The sequence below is a fragment of the Chelonoidis abingdonii genome, chromosome 20, assembly GCF_003597395.2.
Source record: "Chelonoidis abingdonii isolate Lonesome George chromosome 20, CheloAbing_2.0, whole genome shotgun sequence".
NCBI classification, from domain to species: Eukaryota; Metazoa; Chordata; order Testudines; family Testudinidae; genus Chelonoidis; species Chelonoidis abingdonii.
The window spans coordinates 21065348-21085384 of NC_133788.1; the positions used below are offsets into that span (position 1 = coordinate 21065348).

At 42.9% G+C, this 20037-nt stretch overlaps 1 long non-coding RNA gene across 2 annotated transcripts; it reads left to right on the forward strand.

The window, feature by feature from the left end:
- Positions 1 to 2712: 2712 nt before the first annotated feature.
- Positions 2713 to 20020, forward strand: LOC116827767 (uncharacterized). 2 transcript variants are annotated; one of them, XR_004374383.2, is made up of 6 exons: positions 2713 to 2854; positions 13724 to 13988; positions 14182 to 14477; positions 15186 to 15369; positions 17661 to 17777; positions 19204 to 20020. It is a non-coding gene; the product is annotated as an uncharacterized LOC116827767 (long non-coding RNA). The 2 variants fall into 2 exon arrangements; XR_012657338.1 differs by having other exon boundaries at positions 17661 to 20020.
- The last annotated feature ends 17 nt before the right edge of the window (positions 20021 to 20037 follow it).

The window sequence follows — 20037 nt, forward strand, 5'->3', positions numbered from 1 at the left end:
AATCGTGCTGGATACTCCATCACTGACAGTTTTAAAATCAAGATTGGATTTTTGTCTAAAAGATCGGACCTAGGAATTATTTTGAGGAAGTTCTGTGGCCTGTGTTGTATAGGAGGTCAAGGAGGTGATCACAATGGTCCCTTCTGGCCTTGGAATCTATGAATAATTGCAGGTGAACATCAGCAAGTTCAAACCAAATCCACTGATTTTGGTTCACCAAAACTGTGAGAAATGAAACCTGTGCATCTCATGCAACCATAGATGTGACAATAGTAAAAATATTTGCTTAAATGTGCTGAAAGATGGAATTTCCACGATTTCCACAGGGAATTAATTCCGCAGACTAATTGAGTGTGCATTATCAGTATACACATATCAGTATTACATGATATTTACAGGCTACCTTTCCTTATTTAAATTTAATCCTATTATACCTCATTGAAGCCACTTTTATTATGTGAATTATTTCCTCTCTTTTTGGTGTAGATTATATTTGCTTTAATCAGTGCTTAGCTAAATTAAAGTTAATTCACTCTTTCCTTTTGTACTTGCAAATCAGTCCCTCAAGAATCCCCTCAAAATTTCTGTTGCCCTTCTCTGAACTCACTTCAGTTTTCAGTATCTTTCTGGTAATGAGGGACCTGGCTCTGAATGCAGTATCCCAGATGCAGTCACAGCAGAGATATATTGAGAAGGGACTACTATCTCCTTGCTCTCCAATATGACACCTCAGGGTATCTAGCCCAAAATTACATTGCCCTTTTTGATGCCATAATATATTGCAGATTTATGTATAATTTGCTGTCCACTCTCACCCTTAAATCCCTTTCAGGATTACCAGTTACACTGCTCTAAAACATTAGTAACATTGCTGCCAAAGAGATTACAGTAACCTTTTCACAGAGAATGAAAGACTGTGTTATCAGACCTTCATAAACTTTATGGCAAGTTCCTTGATTTGGAGAAGTGGCTGCAATAATGTGGTGTATGAAATAATTTGTTAATTTGTAAATCTGTCCATATACTTTGTAAATTATTTGGGATCCTCCTGAATGATGTTTCAATATTCCATAAATAATAAGCATTATCAATATAATTTGCTCCTTTGATTGGCTGGACAGAGTTTCTCAAGAACCTGGTGTGGAGATGATCCTAGGGACAAAATATCCAACCGAAACCTGATACCAACAATCTACTTCCTAAAAATATACATGCAGGCTGTTCAGTATCCAAATAAATAACACATGGAATGATTGGCCGTAGCTTATACCAGATATTGCCTTTGCATTGAGCTGCCATACTAGGTGAATAGAGAAACAATACACGGGGAGTGAAAATAAAGCAGACCAGTGAATAGAAAATAGAAGACTTCTAAATTGCCCTTGACTTTTTCACGAATGCTGTTTTTCAGATTTATCAGCCTCCTATTTGTGGCTCAGTTAAACATCTACAACCATATGGCATTTTTTACATGGAGAAGGGTCGGGAGAAGAACTTTGATGAATGCTAAAAATCTGGATTTAGCTTGTTTTGGTATGTTTCATCTGATTTCACGTGTAAAGCACGACAGATCCCTGAATAATTAGTATTTCTGAGATTCTTAAATGCAGTGACTGTAACCAGAAAGAATGACAATAACAAACTATATGCAGTGTAGCTATAGCCATTTCCATCCTGGGATATTAGAGAGACAAGGTGGGTGAGGTAATATCTTTTCTTGGACCAACTTCTGTTGATGAGAGAGACAAGTCTTTGAGAGCTCTGTGTGGCTCAAAGCTTGTCTCTCTCACCAACAGAAGTTGGTCCAATAAAAGATATTACCTCCCTCACCTTGTCTCTCTAATAACAAATTGCACACTTGACTCTGCTTGAATGATCAGATTCTAATAACACTTTCTCTAAAAATATAATGCTCCTGTACCTTTGGTCCCACGCAGTCCAAAATTATTTGATCATTAGATGGCCTCTCTGGACCTCCCTCCACCCCAATTATACACTACTGGTTTTTCATCTCTGACTAACTGTATGCTAATGTCAGGCAGTTGAGTAATCTTTTTGCTTTGTATGATTCCCTATGTGCATTCCCCCTTTGGAATAAAAGGACATGCCTGGGCTAAACCTCCTGCATCAGATTTGAAAAGAATGACTTCCTTATAGCTGAGACAGGCTGAATACTGCTTTTACTGAGTGAGCCAGGGAGAGGCTTCTTTTGAATCCCCTAATTGTGTAGGTTTGTTATCTCTTGCTGCCCACCAAGTTAAACTAACAGTTAAAACCGGTAAAGGCCATGGAGCCACCTGGCTTAGTGATGAATGGAAAAATGCTGGTTTGCGTTGTCTGAAGAGGATGGTTTGGCAAAGGAGTTTTCTTTTCACTTTAGAGTTTTGTTAATTCTAAAAATGCTCATGGTGTTGAATTTATAGTAAGGGCCCCGTGTATCTTCATTCTGAAATGTACAATTGTTAGGGGACTGTTGGTCGCTTACTGACACTCAGTGGGGTTTTTTTGATTGGCCACCTCCCAGTACCAGAAGAAAGGGGAAAGGCCAATGAGAAATCAGGACCCTGAGACTAACAGTTCTCAGGGCCAATGGGGAGAGGCCAACGTTCTAGGTCAGCCTGATTGACACAGCAGGCCAGCCAATGAAGGAGTCAGGAGGTTGGGGGTCCCGTCCTCCGTGTGAGCTGGAGCTGCCTAGACCAGGGGGGCTGAGGTAAGGGAGGGCAGGAGCCTGAGCTGAGCCAGAGAGTGAGCCGCCAGCCAGAGGAGCAGCCCAGAGAGCTGAGCTGGAGGCAGAGCAGCAGCGCGTTGCCAGAATGGAGCTGGGGCTGGAGCTGGCGCCATCTGGAGCCAGGTGCGCTGAGCAGCTGGGCAAAGTGAGGGGGATGCTGGTCAGGGGGCCCAGCGCAAGGAGACGCCCCCAGCCAAGAGGCCTTGCAGGCCAAACTTGAAGGGGGATCATAACCCTGACAGGAGGGGCAATGCTGGGCAGAAGGGCCCTGCCATCTAGAGCCTGAGGGCATGTGGCCATCGCCAGAGCAAGTGTCCGACCCACAGCATCCCTGCAGCACAGCCAGGGCCTGGGACGTGAGGAACAGACTGTGAACTGCCCTGACGTTCCAGAGACAGCTGCTTGTGGTGTCCCTGTGCCCCAGGGTGGGGTTATATGTTTCCCTTTAACCTTTCCCATTTTTTCCTTAGTTTTTTTAATTGGTTCCTGTTTAATAAATTGCATACAGTTCAAAGAAAATGCAATGATCAGTGGGTCAGGGACGTGTCCAGGGCAGAGAGAGTACCCTGGAGTGGAGGCACCCTAGCCCCTATCCTAAATGACCATGATAAGATTGGGGGTTGGTCACCCAGGAATGCTGGACCCAGCCTTGTCGGGATTACAAGGACTCTGCCATACAGGAGACTGTCAGGCTGGCCTCGGTAAAAGGAGTGGGAGCAAGGACTCAGATCCTTTCACTAGCCAATTTCAGCGGGGTAGTGTATAAGCCACAAAAGTTCCCCACAATAGTGAAACCACTCCCCCACTTACACAATGATTGTGTAACCTCAAAATTTTCAGCTGATCTTCTGGATATTAATTGGCTAATGTTTTTACAGTGCTGTGTAGGTGGAAAGGGCTACTTAAGTGCTAGGTATTATTATTAATAATGATGTGGTTTTTCACAGAATCATAGATACATTAGAGAGCGAAAAGTTCCATTGGATCATTTAGTGCATCCCTTAGGCAATATAGGATTGTTCCCTACCAGATATTTTCTAGTACTTTTTTCAGCCTAATTTAAAATGTCTTAAAGTTATGGTGCTTCTATCAAGGGCTGGCTCCAGGCACCACCTTATCAAGCAGGTGCTTGGGGCGGCAACTCCAGAGTGGGGCGGCACTTTCAGGTATTTGGCGGCAATTCAGCAGCTCGGAGCAAAGGACCTCCCGCTGAATTGCCGGAGATCGTGATCGCGGCTTTTTTTTTTGGCTGCTTGGGGCAGCAAAACCCCTGGAGCTGGCCCTGCTTCTATCATTCCCCTTGGGAGACTATGTTATAGCCTAATGGAGCACACTATGAAAAAGGTTTTAATAACATTCAGCTTAAATTTTCCATATCTTAATTTAATCTCAGAACAGTTCTTCTCCCTCGTTTGTTTCCACCCTTCAGATACTTCTTGGCAGTTATCACTAGTCGTGGTGATAGTTATGATCCAGTCATGTTACCTGCAGCCACTTTAAAATAAGGGATGATTTTAGCTGGCATTTATTTAACTTGGTGCAAATAACCAAGTATTTAAGGTGTAACAACTTAAGGTGCAATTAAATAAAACTCCACTGAGGTCAACACCCAGTGAAGATACATAACAGAAACATAATTTTCAGGTGATACATGGATTTTAGATTTAATAATTGCACTTCTGGCAAGAACAAGGTAATGTCACAGGATCCTAGTCAATGACAATAAGATACAAATTTTATATTAAAGAGGCTCCCTGAGGCCATGGAATTGATCTGGATTCTGCATGTGATTATCCTGTTATCAGAAAACAGAGGTGGGTCATGGAAAATATTGTGGCAAAGTTCAATGGTACCTCCAAAGGGGGAAAGAACATTTTTTAGAAACCATTCTCCTCCTCTCACTCCCCTTCCTGTCCCTATGGACATATGCAAGCCCATGAGTCCGGATCTAATGCATCTGAGGGTGCTGAGAGAGTTGGCTGCTGTGATTGCCGAACCATTGGCCATTATCTTTGAAAATTCAGTGAAGGTCCTGGACAATTGGAAAAAGGCAAATATAGTGCCCATCTTTAAAAAAGGGAAGAAGGAGAATCCGGGGAACTACAGACTGGTCAGCCTCACCTCAGTCCCTGGAAAAATCATGGGGCAGGTCCTCAAGGAATCCATTTTGAAGCACTTGGAGGAGAGGAAGGTGATCAGGAACCCGTGTATCAGGGACAGTTCAAACATGGTAATGCGGCAATGGCGCAGTCAGTGCCTACAAACCTGGATAGCCTTCTAGTAGTAATGGCTCTGGGATTCTGGGAAAGCGGTGGATGTGATATATCTTGACTATAGCCAAGCTTTTTACGGTCTCGGCCCAAGTTATGCCAGCAAGTTAAAAAAAGTATGGATTGGATGAATGGCCTTAAGTGGATAGGAAAGCAGTGGCTAGATCGTTCAAGCTCAACAGGAGTGTCAACTGGCTCGATATAGCTAGTGGCAAGCGTTATCAAGTGGGCCGGTTTGTTCAAATCTTCAATTAATGATCTGGATGGGATAGATGCACTCCGCAAGTTTGCGGATGAGTACTAAGCGGGAAGGTAGTATGCTGGAAGTAGGAGATGTCCGGTCCAGGTGACCTAAGACGATTGGAGGATTGAGCCAAAAAAATCTCGAATAGGATTCCAACGTAGATGCGAGTCCTGACTGTAGATGGAAGAATCCCATGCACTGCTACAGGCTGGGGACTGAACTGGCTAAGGCTGGTCTACACTACCGTTAAATCGATTGTAACAGAAGCGTTAATCAATTTACACGCTGTTAACCCGGCCCACATACACACGTGCCTATTATCGTATAACGTCTTCTTTAAATCGATTTTCTGTACTCCTCCCCGCGAGAGGGTAGCGCTAAATCGATTTGCAACTCTCAATGAGTCGGATTACAGTTTGTGTTGGACCGACACATGTGATAGGGTATTGGGCCTCCGGCGGTCCACAGTGCACCACTGGAGACCGCTCTGGACGAGCATCTGAACTCGGATGCAGGCGGGGGCTTGTAGAACGGAAAAGTCTACCAGCGAACTTGATTACATGTTCCTGTAGTTATGTCCGGCGTGGGCTTGATCAGCACGGGTGGCGAGCAGTTCTCAATCCAAAAGAGCTCCAGCATGGACCTGTTCGGGAGTACTGGATCTCATCGCGTATGGGAGACCAATTCTGTTCTATCAGAGCTCGCGTTCAGAAACACGGATAATGCCAAAGCGTTTGAAAAAAATCTTTCCAGGTTTACACCTGCGCTGCGTGGATCACGCCGACTGGACAGGACTCAATGCGCTCTGGAGGAGGAGGGTTACTGAGGACCTTTTTAGCTTATCCAAGTCCACGCAGTCTCTGAAAGTATTTTGCATCTGGTGAGCTTTCCAATGGGTCTGTAGGTTTAAACACAGCTGTCTGGCGTGGTTCAGTTGAATAGCTCTCAGTTTCTTCCCCCACCACACGTTGAAAGGAAAAGGGAAGAAATCCATTTCGTTGACTTCCTTTCCAATGTTCACCCTATGTGTTTACTGAATGCTTGCTGGTAGCACGTGATGCTGCCGCCAGTGAAGGAGTTATCTGCTCCTTTCTTCCTTCCCCCTCCCTGGTGTGTGGACGGTTGCAGTAGGACTTTAGTAATACCGTTCCTCTTGAAATATTTCTAGATCATTTGACATGAGCTGTCGGGTTAACATTCCTGGTATCCCAGTAGATAGACCAGAACGGCTAATAACTCTTCATTCATAGCACTGGGGGCTACAGCACCCTCCCTTTCCTATGTAAAGTCAAGATTCTTGTTACTGTCTGGACTGGTCCTTACGCAGCATGCTGTTGCTCCTTCCCCCACCACCGCTTAATGTCCTCCATGGATATCATCGCGCCGCGGGCTGCCTCCCCTTTTATGTTCACTTAATCAGTGTTTCTTATTCCTGCTTCTTATCTTAGACACAATGGGCATGAGCCTGCCACGGTAGCCAAAGAAGGTTGGGGGGAGAAGCGTGACGGGGTGGGGTTGTTTGCGAGGGGCACCCCTGTGAATTTACGCATGGTAGCGCTGGTTGCTCTCTGATATCACTGGTCCTCTATACACTTGCCCCTTATTCTAGGCGGACGTGACTCTAATTTTTTAGAACCATAAGGGGCGGATTGATTCGGGGAGTCAATCCAATTTTGTTTTGCGTTTGCGCCCCTGGGCCATTTCAGCCAGGGGCACTCATGGATTAGCACGGACAGGTACAGAGGGGGAGAGACCGTTTCATTTCCTTGGCAGTTTCTCCGGCAGTAGACGGTACAGACGGACTGTTACCATCTCTGCTATTCATGCAAAAGCTAGATGCTTTGCTGTGTAGCGCTGGAGTATCGGCCTTCTGCTCCAACGGCATTCAGGTTCAGAATACGGCTGCCGGAAAAAAAAATTCTGAACGGGCTCCATGGTTGCCGTTTCTATGGGTCTTATGCCCGCGGCAATCGGAAAAACCGGCGCAAAAAGGATTGTCAGCTGATGTTTTCCCGAGGAAGGTATGACTAGACTGACATTTACCCAAGACCCACCCGCGACAATAATGATCAACCCAGAATTCAAGGGGCCGGGGGAGACTGCGGCGCACTATGGGAGCTCGGAAAGAGCTACCCCAATGCAACGGCATTCAGAAATCGACATTAGCCTCAAGACATGGGATGCACAACCGCCGAAATTTTACTGTGCCTGGAGGTGGCCGCATTGAAAATCGCATTTTCATATCAGTTTTATAAAACCGATTTTAGCTATTCGTATTATCCCGTAGTGTAGCGTGGCCTAAGAGGCAGTTCTCCGAAAAGGACCGGGGATTACAGTGGACCGAGAAGCTGGATATGAGTCACACTGTGTCTTTGTTGCCAGAAGGCTAACGCATATTGGGCTCACTAGTAGGAGCACTGGCGCAGATTGAGGCACAGTCTATTCAGCACTGGTGAGGCCACATCTGGAGTACTGTGTCCAATTTTGGGCCACTCACTACAGAAAGGATGTGGACAAATTGGAGAGAGTCCAGCAGAGGGCAACGAAAATTATTAGGGGACTGGGACACATGACTTATGAGGAGAGGTTGAGGGAATTGGGCTTATTTGATAGCAGCCTTCAACTACCTGAAGGGGGTTCCAAAGAGGTTGGAGCTATGCTGTTCTCAGTGGTGGCAGATGACAGAACAAGGACCAATGGGCTCAAGTTGCAGTGGGGGAGGTTTAGGTTGGATATTAGGAAACACTATTTCACTAGGAGGATGGTGAAGCGCTGGAATGGGTTACCTAGGGAGGTGGTGGAATCTCCATCTCTATAGGTTTTTAAAGCCCGGCTTGACAAAGCCCTGGCTGGGATGATTTAGTTGGGGTTGATCCTACAGGGGGTGGACTAGATGACCACCTTTGGTCTCTTCCAACCCTAATCTTCTATGATTCTATACTGGCTAAAATGTCTGCTTAGCTAGTTGGGAACATCAGGATGTAGAACCTGGGAATACCTATTCTTAGAGTAGACACGTACTATCTTGCTATGTATTTGCCTTTGAGGTGTCGTTCTCATGGATGGTAGGTCAGCCCTTCCCCATACAAGTACGTCATTATGTTCTGTCCATTGGAGGATCAACACATCTTCCAGCAGAGTTACCTTCCCTAGACTAAAATAGGAGGGACACAATCTTCATTTTCTGAAACAATTTATTGAATGTGGCTAAAGAAAGATGAAGTAAGCAATTCACAGCACATAAAGGTTTTGCCTACTGAATCAGCATTAATGTGCAAGGGTGTCAAGTGGAAGCCAGTAGAGTTTTCAAGGCCAGAACCTGTGAAAAATTAATTTCAGCTGAATAGGGCTATAGAACAAAAGGAGCGATCACAAGGTATGGTTAGTAGTAGCTTATTTTTTTAAAGTGAGAACTTTGCATTTGTAAAAGCAGCAGAGAATTCTGTGGCACCTTATAGACTAACAGACGTTTTGGAGCGTGAGCTTTCGTGGGTGAATACCCACTTCGTCAGACAGGCTGTCTGACAAAGTGGGTATTCACCCACGAAAGCTCACGCTCCAAAACGTCTGTTAGTCTATAAGGTGCCACAGGATTCTCTGCTGCTTTTATAGATCCAGACTAACACGGCTACCCCTCTGAAACTTTGCATTTGCTTTCCCAGACAATGTTGGCAATAAACTCCTTATTACACAACTTTAAGGTATTTAAATTTTTAAACATGGCATTATATTAATGTATGTGTTCACTGTGAGTTTTAGTATAAATCACATTTTTATTAAAAAATACAGTAACATCTGTATAGATTTTTTAAAAGAACTTTGAAGCAGAAAGTAGTATGTTTACATGAGAATTAAAGACTCAGGGTTAAATTCTAGTCTGATTTACCAGTGCAAGTACAACAACTTCTATGGAGGCTGCAGTAGATATAAATCAAGGCAGAATTTGCCCTGATATTAGCAATAAGATTAGGGCTCTGTATAGTACAGTCAATATCAGAAATATGTTAAATCTTCTTGCATCTGTATGTGTGACACATGATCTTCATGAATTCTTTGGCCAATCATTTTATTAATTTCCTTTCTTATCAGTATTTATGGTGTAATAAGAACTTTCATTCTCTTAGCGCATTTTCTTTTTTCCTTCTGCCTCATCTATAGCCACAGGGCCCACTCCTATCGGCAATTCTGTATATCAAGTGTTTTGCCAGATCAAGCCCATAAATAATCCTGTTTGTGACATCACAGTCTATCACAATTACTACGATTATATGATTACTAGCACAGTTTCTGGTTCCAATAGTCATTTTGTAGCACAGACACTGTGGAGTCACTTCCACAACTGCCTGCCGCTCATCTGATATGCCACATGGCCTTTATGAGCATATGTATGATAGGAAGGATGGTGGTGTCATCAGGGGATTGGCCTGGAAGTCAGGAGACCTGGATTCAATTTCTGGCTCTGCCACAGACTTCCTTTGTGCCCCGCCGAACACTTCAACTATGGCTGAGCTCACCATCTGTAAAATGGGAGTCACACTTTCTTCATCTCACATTTTGTCTGTCTTGTCTACATAGATTGTAAGTTCTTCAAGGCAAACTCTGTTTCTTACTATATATGTACTATGAGCCCCTGGTCTTGGTTGGAACCTCCAGGGAGTTAAATCTTCTTAATGTTATGAAACTCAAAATGCCCACCTTAAACATCTTCTTCGCTTTCCCTGCCCCTCAGAGTAAAGGCAACTAGTTTGTTAGCTATAATCTTTCCTCAGGCCCACTGACAGGAGGTGGGTCAAAGGGGGCAATTGCCCAGGGGCCCAGGCAATTTAAAGGGGGCTGGGGGCCCCTGGCCACCACAGCTGCCATGGTAGCAGCCAGGAGCCCTGGGCCATTTTAAATCACCCAGGCAAGCCACAGGGCCTGCTCTGCAGAAGCAGTAGACTGGGGAAGTCAGTGGCTGCCATGCACTGCCCCTGCAAGGAAATGCCTCCTCTCCACCGCAGGGCCCAGCACCAGGCAAGTAGGGCTGTGTGGCACCCCAGGGGATGGGACCGCTCTGTGCTCCCAAGTTTCAGCTGTTCTGCCCCCTGGGACTATGCTGGCGGGGGAACCCCTGCACTGCACTGGCTCAGTAGGGCTGGTGAGTGTGGCCAGGGGACAGGGCATGGGAGAGTGGGTCTCTGTGGGGAGGTGCTGGGGTGTGAGGGGTGGGGGGCTCTGGGCAGTGGGGGCATCCTGTGTGTGTTGGGGTCCTGGGCAGTTGGGGGGGGTCTGTGTGGAGTGCTATGTAGTTGTAGTGGTGGGGCTGTGGAGAAGGTCACTGGGTAGTGCAGAGTGGGGGAGATCTGTGTGTGTTGGGGTGCTAGGCAGTTGTGGTGAGGCTGTGGGCGGGGGGGCACTCGACATAATGGGCCTCTGGGAGGCTGGGCATAGGGAATTGGGAGGTGTTGGGTGGGGGGGCTGTGTGGCACGGCATGGGCCAACCCCAGAGGGGAAGGGGCACTCTGGCAGCACAGGGCTGGGTGGGCCAGTGTGCGTCTGGCAGCTGCCAATCTGTAAACAGTGCCCCCGTACTAGGCTGGGCAGAGCGGGGCTGCCCCTTCCATGCCATGCCCCATTGCCCCTGGCTGGCCCCTTGCTCTGGGTACTGACCTCCCTGCACCATGCTCCATTGCCTCCATGGGGCCCACAAATATGTTTGGCACCGGGCCTACAAAAGTTTAATCTGTCCCTGGCTCCTAGACATGTGGGGGGTGTTACCGGCAGTGGCGAAGGCAGCTGGGTGGGCACATCCCTTTCTAGGGGTCCCATTGCCTGTTCTTCCCTGGGGCCCAGAATTGCTGTCCACAGACCTGTCTTTCCTTTATGAAACCATTCTTTTAAGGACTTTGGCAGATTTTTTTTCCAGATCCTATATAGTCAAAGCTCTCTAGGACTCAGAGAACTAGTCTCATATATTCATATAACTGCAACAATGCCACAAGAAGAGAAAAACAAGCCAATATAGTATAAAATATAACACAAAAGCAAGAAAAGACAGATGAAGATGCTCTCAAAATCTGTCACAGGCACACAATCCTATGAAAGAGCATTGGACTAGATCTCTGCAGTGAGGAAGTGTCACCCAGTGGTCACTTACCAGAGGTGCATTATTTACTTCATTTTGTAAATGCCAAGCCTCCCTTCAAATGTAAAGCATAAAGAATTTGTCAGAACTAATGGATCTGTTTAGAACTGTCCGAATAACAGATTTTCCAGTTTGCTGTCAATTTTTTTTTGGGAAGGAGGGAGGGAGAATAGCTTAGGGAAAACTAAAAATGAATTTTTTCAGAATTTTTGGTGAAGTCAAAAATGTGTGTTTAAGTCCATCTCAACTCAGCAAAGCACTTCATGTGCTTAAGAGTTTTTTGTGAATTGTGGCTTTGGTGCTTGCACTCTCTGCTGAGGTTGCGAATAAGAGTGCCAGCTGCCATGATCATTTCTGATGTAAAATCCCCCTAGCAACTGTCCAGAGACCTGCCCCCACCCCAAACAATGTATTTCACAGAGGCAGTATTGGGTGGTAACAATTTCTGCTCCCTAGTGCATGGGCTAGACTTTAACTGAACACCACTGGAAATTAGACAGCTAAATACCTTTGAGGATCTAGGCCCTACTGTTATTGTTTTTTAATAATATTTTAACAACTAAAAACAGAACTAACAGACAAGGATTGTGGAAAGCATTCAAAACTAACAAGGTGCAGTTGCAGTTGTGACTTACTGCTACAGTGTTTGTATTAACTAGGACAATCTAGTTAATCAAGGAAAGAGCTTCACCTGGAGCCTCTATATTATTCCACTTTCTTGGGACTCTTTGCTGACTATCTCCCCCATGAACACATGCTTAAGAGGAGTACAAAGGAGAATATTACATAGGAGACCAGGAAAAACTTCACGCTACCTTGGAATCTTCACATCCTAAAAAGGTCCACAAGGTCTAAGATAAGCTTGAAGAGCTCCAGGGCTGCAAGTTTGAAAGCTGTGAAGTGGGCTGCATGGTGTGTCCTGGAGATGCTCACTCATCAGAGAGGCAGCACATGCAGAGAAAGAGAAAATCACTAACACACACCAGGAAAGGGATGGGAAAAATCACTGCAACTTCCTAAAGAACAGTTAGTTTTCCATCTTGAGAGTTCAAGGAAGAGTGAACCATATTGACCATGTTAATTGAACCATGTTAATGTGAATCTATAAAAGTAAGATTGTTCTCAAATACTGTTATCTTTTTGTAACAGTAGTTTTGCAAATCTTAATAATTTTGAAGTGAATGGTTGATAATATTAAATGTCTGCAGCTCATTAAAATGGCCCACTGCATTCACTTCTGGTAAGAAAGAACACCAGATGGGGCCATATGCCCATTTCACAAACTGCCTAGACAAATGATTGAAGGATTAGACTTTCACAGTTTTGATAAGGAATTTCCCTTCCTCAAATGTGCTGAAAGATCTTTTAAGAAGGAAGCAGAACAGAATAAAACAACAAATTTTGCTATTTTTCTGATACAGCATTTTCACCCCCAGGTCATATAGTCTCACAGATACTGAGAATTCCTACTGTTTTCTTTGCAAAACTGAGTCATCTACGTGAATCTGAGAAATGAATGCACTGAAAGATGAATAAATGATACATGATGTAAGGATAGAGGATAGATTAGATAGAGAGCTGTTTCAGTATTTTAGAACAGAATGAGAAGCTGAAAAAGAAAGATGAGTTATTACACTGCATAGGTTTTACTTCTTTGTAACAGAATAAGACTTAATAATAGCCCTGATTTAGAAGACATGTGGAATGTGACTGACTCTAATAAACTCTGATGGGATTGGAGTGGTAAAAGAAAAGCTAAAGCCAGACTTAAGCCTCTTCCAAATGAAATACACTGGAGCTAGTATTTGTCATCCACCTAGACATGTTGTTTTTGCTTCAGACAAAGGCTGCAATATGTATATTAGAAATGGTCAACCAAAAATGTGGTGTATTGCTTATGTTTTGCCATTTTCATTCTGTGATCCTCTGGGCTTTATCTGGCTTTTGCCATCCTTTACAGCTAGCTGTAGGGAAGTGAGTCCTTCTTTGTTATGGAGACTGTGTTCCCTTGGGACTCCAGGGCAGCAGAATCTGAACAGTTATGTTCATTTTCAAAGAGGAATCATACTAGCTCTGCTTCTGTGATGCAAGTAGACAGGGAGAGTGGGTATTTACCTGAAGAAGACAATAATGTTACAAACAAATCTACATTAAAAAAAAAACAACTTTCAATCTCAGGGAATGAATCATGTAAGAAACCACTAGAGGCATTTGTTGTATGTCTGCTGCTCTTCCCAGCCATACGTGAAGTTCTTATAGACAGTGTTTAAGAAATATGAAAGAAAAACATGTTCAAGCCAGGGAAATGTAAAGAAACTGACCCATTCTTCTTCCTTTTCCTTTCTCTGTCTTAGCCCTCCAAGAAAGGAGTGTTGGAAAGAAACTGAAGAAAATCTCAAAGAGAGATTCTAACATCAAACTCCTACCCCTTGTATGAGTTGCTAGTAGCATTGAGGAGAGTGCCTAATTAGAGATGTCCTCCTGCTTCCTCCATATCTGCCGCCTGACCCCCTGGACTTGGTCCCAATCCTCCTCCAGTTGTGGTTGACTATTGTTTATTGAAAACCATCTACAAGCACTATTTTCTGGACTGTATAACTGTATTGTGCCTCTGTTAAGGTGTGTTCTACTTTACAATTGTAAACGTTTACTTTATAATGGGAAACTGTGTGTAAAGGTGTTGCACTTACAAAATACAAGCAGTCATCTCTGCCTTTCTTTAATTGGAAGAATAATTCTTTAGTGCTAACATTCATATCACCTTTCTCTTGCACAAGAAGCCTAACCAAATTCTCCTCTCTTTTCTCTTTAGCAATATGGAGTGCTACATGGCCTGGGAAACACAGTGGCCACAACAATACATGCCATGGCACCCAGATACCACAGTGATGGGCATAATATAGCAATGTGACTGGAACAGAACTTTATCCAAAGATCAATACTGTTTTTAAAAAATCAGCATATAAGGAATGAAGGCCTGATTGTCTTATCCATTTTACACCAGTGTAACTCTACTTCTTTTGTGTGGCATCTATGAAGATAAAGGAGGATAAGCTCCTTGTATAATCCAGTCCTGATCCTCTTGGATAAATCAGTGTCATCCCCTTGGTGGGGGTCAATGTATTGTGACTTCTGAAAACAAAGTTATCTATAAAAGGATATCTTTTTAAAGTGTTCTTCACCATCATTATTAGTTTCAGTTTTCCTTAGAATCATGTAGTTGCTAAGACCAAGTATTTTTCTCCTATATGTATTCAAAGGGACATTCATTTTTCATATTTAAAACAAAAGTCTCAATAGTGTGCTATGTGTAATACCCACAAAAAAGTTTATAGGCTAGATGCTTGATCACTGTTTTTGCTGCAAGCATAACACAAAGCACGTGTAATTATGAACAACAAATAAGCACTGAACTAATTTGTTTGTGAGCTGATCTTTAACAGCAAACTTAGATATGAACGAACTTCCTTACTGGGACAGTTTCCAGTAGGCTCAATTGTTAGTGCAATAACAAATAAGATATGCAACCTTTCACTAATATAGAGAAACATTATACTCCTGAGCATACTGAAGTAACTATTTTAGGTTTTCATACATTGTCATCAACCGTTACATAGTTATGTGCCACATATGCCAAAGTGATAACTAAATTTGCCTTATCAGAAAATAACTGACAAAAATCAAGTCTAAATTTGTATGATGAAATGAATATGGTACCCGGTATCTGTTGCTCACACAACAAAAATTCAGTATTATCTTCCCTATCAGTTTAGTGATTTTCCTGTCTCTTTTCTCTGATTTTCTCTTACCCTGAAGCTCTTGCTTCTCTGATGAATGACTGTCCTCAGGACACACTGTACACCCCTTTCAAAGCTTTCACACTGCAGTGTTTGAGCTCTTCAAGCTTACCCTAGGCCCCGGGGACCTCTCAGAGCATAAGGATTTCCAGTACCGTGAGGTTTTCATGCTTGTCCTCATCTTCAGCAACCTTTCAGAAGTGGTGTGCTGAGTCTTCATTTATTCACTCTAATTTAAGGTTTTGCATGCCAGTAATACATTTTAACATTTTTAGAAGGTCTCTTTCTATAAGTCTATAATATATAACTAAACTCGTTGTATGTAAAGTAAATAAGGTTTTTAAAATGTTTAAGAAGCTTAATTTAAAATTAAATTAAAATGCAGAGCCTCCCTGACTGGTGGCCAGGAGCCGGGTAGTGTGAATGCCACTGAAAAATCAACTTGCGTGCTGCATTCGGCACACGTGCCATAGGTTGCCTACCCCTGTTCTATGTGATATTCACCTTTGTGCTCCTCTTAAACATGCTGATCGCGCTGATGGGGGAGACAGTCAGCAGAGTGTGCCAAGAAAATGAGAAAATCTGGAAGCTCCAGGTGAGGCTCTTGCTTTCAATCAATTCAAAATCAGTGACAAGCTATTGTAATATGACAGAAAATATACAATATTCCATATATACTGTTGTTTCATCTACCTCACTCCTTTCATACTTGTCTTCTACCTCCCAAAGAACTGAAAAAAATTAAATGTCTAGTTCATTTTGCTACTACAGGTAACAAAACTTTTAAACAAATAAATTCCTGGAAATGGCTACATCATAGCAAGACCCCAGAACTGTCTCAGAATAGAAACTATACAACATGACACTAGAGAGACACAACACATCCATTGAGCCCATATTATCCAAACTGAATACAGAGTAATTTCCTTTAATAGACAAGATGTAAAATACTAGTGTATGCCCATAGAGTATCAATAATAATCATTCATCTGCAAGTGCCTTAAGTGGTAAATAGATGTCACCATTTCTCTATGTGAAGCTGGCTGTGTAAGTATGAAGTGCTTTTTAAAAAGGTAGAAATTCATGCTAGAGAATACTTAACATTGCTTACATTTGTACATTTATAAGTGGGATTTTCAAATGCTCTCAAACAATGGCCTAATGTTGCTCCCATTGTAGATAAGGTCATGGAGGATAGGTCCATCAATGTCTATTAGGCAAGATGGTCAGGAACACAACCCCATGCTATGGGTGTGCCTAAACCTCTAGCTTGCCAGAGGCTGGAACTGGATTACAGGGGATGGATCACTCGAAACTATCCTGTTCATTCCTTCTAAAGCACCTGACATTGGCCACTGTTGGATGACAGAATACTGGGCTAAGTGGACCATTGGTCTGTCACAGTATGGCCATTCTTATATTCAGTGGGTGTGTTATAAACATACAGCTATGGGTAGCATAAAATTCCTCCTTACCTGTAAAGGGTTAAGAAGCTCAAATAACCTAGTTGGCACCTGACCGAAAGGACCAATAAGGGGAAAAAGATACTTTCAACTCTGTGTGGGGGAAGGTTTTTGTATTCGTGTTCCTTAGTTCTCTCCCAGTCAGCGAGGAGCCATGGCAGGAAAAATACATCTCCCTAAGCCTTATCTGAACTAAGCATCTAATATTACAGAAATAGTAAGTAATAGCAAGAAAATGCATTAGATTATCTTTTGTTTTAGCTTGTGAATTTTCCCTGTGATAAAAGGAAGGTTTATCCCTGTTTTTATAACTTTAAAGTTTTGCCTTCAGGGAAAATCCTGTTTAAAATCTTTTTGTTACCCTGTAAAGTTATCTTCCATCCTAATTTTACAAAGGTGATTCTTTTATCTTTTTTTAAATAAACTTCTTTTAAGACCCTGATTGTTTTTCAGTATCCCAAAAACCCAGGGGGGTTGATCTGTGCTCACTTTGTAATCAATTGGTGAGGACATTATTCTCAGGCCTCCCCAGAAAAGGGGGTGTAGGGACTTGGGGGGAATATTTTGGGGAAGGTAGGGCTCCAAGTGGCCCTCCCTAAACGTTTGTTTAAATCACTTGGTGGTGGCAGGAATATTAAGGGCAAGGAAAGAATTTGTGCCTTGGAAAAGTTTTGTTACCTGTAGTAGCAAATTTGTGCCTTGGAAAAGTTTTTAACCTGGCAGAAATAAGTTTAGGGGGTCTTTCATGCGGGTCTCCACATCTGTACCCTAGAGTTTAGAGTGGGGAGGAAACCCTGACAGGGTGTATTACTATTAACTTCAGTGTGAGCAGAGTTAAGAGCACTGACTGGAAAATCTCACTGGAAGGGTACTAATACCCCCTCCAAACTTTCAAAACTTAGAAAATTTTGTGCAGATAGAAAGATCTTCAGGCAGTGAGAACATGCTGCAGTAACAGCCACATGCTAGAGCATCCCTGAATGATTCATTGTTTGCCATCATGTTGACTCTACATGGTAACTGTTTTCCAGAAAGCCATGACCATACTGGATCTGGAAATAAGTTTGCCAGTGTTCTGCAGAAAATGGCTCCAAAGAAAAAAAAATTTGCCCCAGTACACTAATTGGATATACCTGATAAAAAGGAAGGTGAGAGAACTTGCTTACAGTGGGTACAGTGAGACCTCTAGAAACCAAAGGGACTTTACATGTTTATTAAAACCTTGATTAAATTATTTTATTATGCCTATATGTGATGGGCCCAAGGTCTGTGGCTCCCTGATGCAGCTTATCAGACATGCACACCTGAAGGCAACTCAGGGCTTTAAGGGTCAATGGGCCCTGCAGAGACAGTGGAAGTAAAGATAATCCCTCCATCAAAGATACCAGAGGAGGGCAGTAGGCCACAGCACCAGCGCTGGTGCTGTGGCCTGCTGCCCCCTGTGACAACAGATAGAGTTGGAAGGGGGTTGCGTTTAACAGAGGCTCACATTAATGGTGGAATTCTCCATCGTTTCAGATACGCATTGCAAGTCTGCACCTTCTGAGGCACCCCCTCACTAGATTTATATGGAGTTTGGCCAGGCTGAAGCCAGCTTTTATATGAATACAAATAAACCTCATATTTGTAAGCTTCCTCTTTATATGTTTGTTTAAAATGAAGAGCGTGAATGAAGTGAACAAAACCAACTGGAGTAACACACTGATAAACACAAATGAAGAGCCTGTCCCCCTTGCAAATGAAAAGAAAAGAGGTGGCTGAGGCCATTTTTAACTGTAGGGTAACTTTTTACTGCCTTAAACCTCAGTAATCATTCCAGTGGACTTACAAGCAGAGTAGAGTAACACTAGCCACCAAGTGAACAATCTCCAAGACTAGCTTGGTGTTAAACAGAGGAGCACTGTGGTTTATAATTACACAGGGGCCAAATCCTGACATCTTTGTTCATGCAAAACTCCCAGTGACTTCAAAAGGAATTTTGACTGAGAACTTCAGGACTGGGCCTATAGTAGTTAACATAGTATTAAAAGACAGTGACAGTTATTTCTGCCTGGTAAAGCACTTGTGTTCTGATGAGATGTGAAAACTGCAAGTTCTAAGTCACTTTGGGTAGTTCTTCTCTTATGATGATAGTAGTTAGTTACACTGGGTGACAACCTGACCCCATTAAAATCTATGGCAAATTCCCATTGGCTTAAATGGAGACAGGATTTCCCCCATGGTATGGGTTCTGTAGTTGTTACAGAACTGCGGAGTTACAAGTACAGTATACGGCTGTTTTTGCCTCGTTAAGTAAAGTGCTGCCAACGAGAATAATTTCAGTATTTGTGGCAGTTATTTGTTGAAGATACATGCAAAAATTAAATCTATAAGTTAATTTGCAAATTTAGGTGGTTCTTGGATAGCATTTTGTTCTCCTGATCTTGTAATTATTTGTACCTTTTTTTGGTCAATTTCACTGAAAACAAACCCAAACCTCTGACTGCAACTGACTCCTTCCTCCAAATTTAACAGAGAAAATTGGCTTGCTCTTCTCATACTAGCAGTTTTGCCTTCACAACATTTCTTTTCCAGGTTCAAGGAGAGATGTAGTGGGAAAAAGGGAACCTGAAGAAAGCAACACATCAGTAGATTAATCTGATGTCTGAAGAGATGTTGGTTTCTTCAGTTCTTGTTGTATGTATATACCCTTGTACTGCAAGTCAGATTCCTTCTGCTTTTGCTTTGAACTGTAAAGTGGAAAGTTGCAAGTAAATATACTATTTACCTCTCAAAGTAGATATAGATATTTATACTCTTCCTTTCTCTTGCAAATTGTATTATGTCAGCACAGATAAATAGGAACCTGACTAACTGTTGTGCAAACCATATCCTCCTATATTTCATATCTATATTAGCATAATGCATGTTAATTTTTGGTGAGTGATTGTTTCTCAGGGAGTTGATGATAGATTCCATCCAATAACCAAAACACAATGAATGCCGTAATTTTGGACATTATGACAATTAAGATAAAACCTATTTATCAGTAAAACCATATTTCTATATCAGTGCTACAGACCATGTGATGACTGAAAACTTATATCGAGCAACCTGAGTAGCTGTGTTAGTAGCTGTGACAGTCTCTCTCCCAGGCAAGCCCCACAAGAGAAGGATGCTATGGGGCATTCCACCAAGCAGTTGATGAGCCTCCAAAAGATCAATTAGGATTAGAGATGGGGAGCAAGCAGTGAAATCCAACAGAGACTTTTCTGTGTGTTGTTTGGGGGCAGCTAGGAAGCCTCAATGTCTAGGCTGTTTGTAGTTTTTCCACTGGGAGGTGAGGAAGTTTTTCTTCTTGTGGGCAAAAATACTCAGTTTATTTCCTGCTTTTAACCAGCATGTGTGAAGTACTGTACAAAGCTCAAG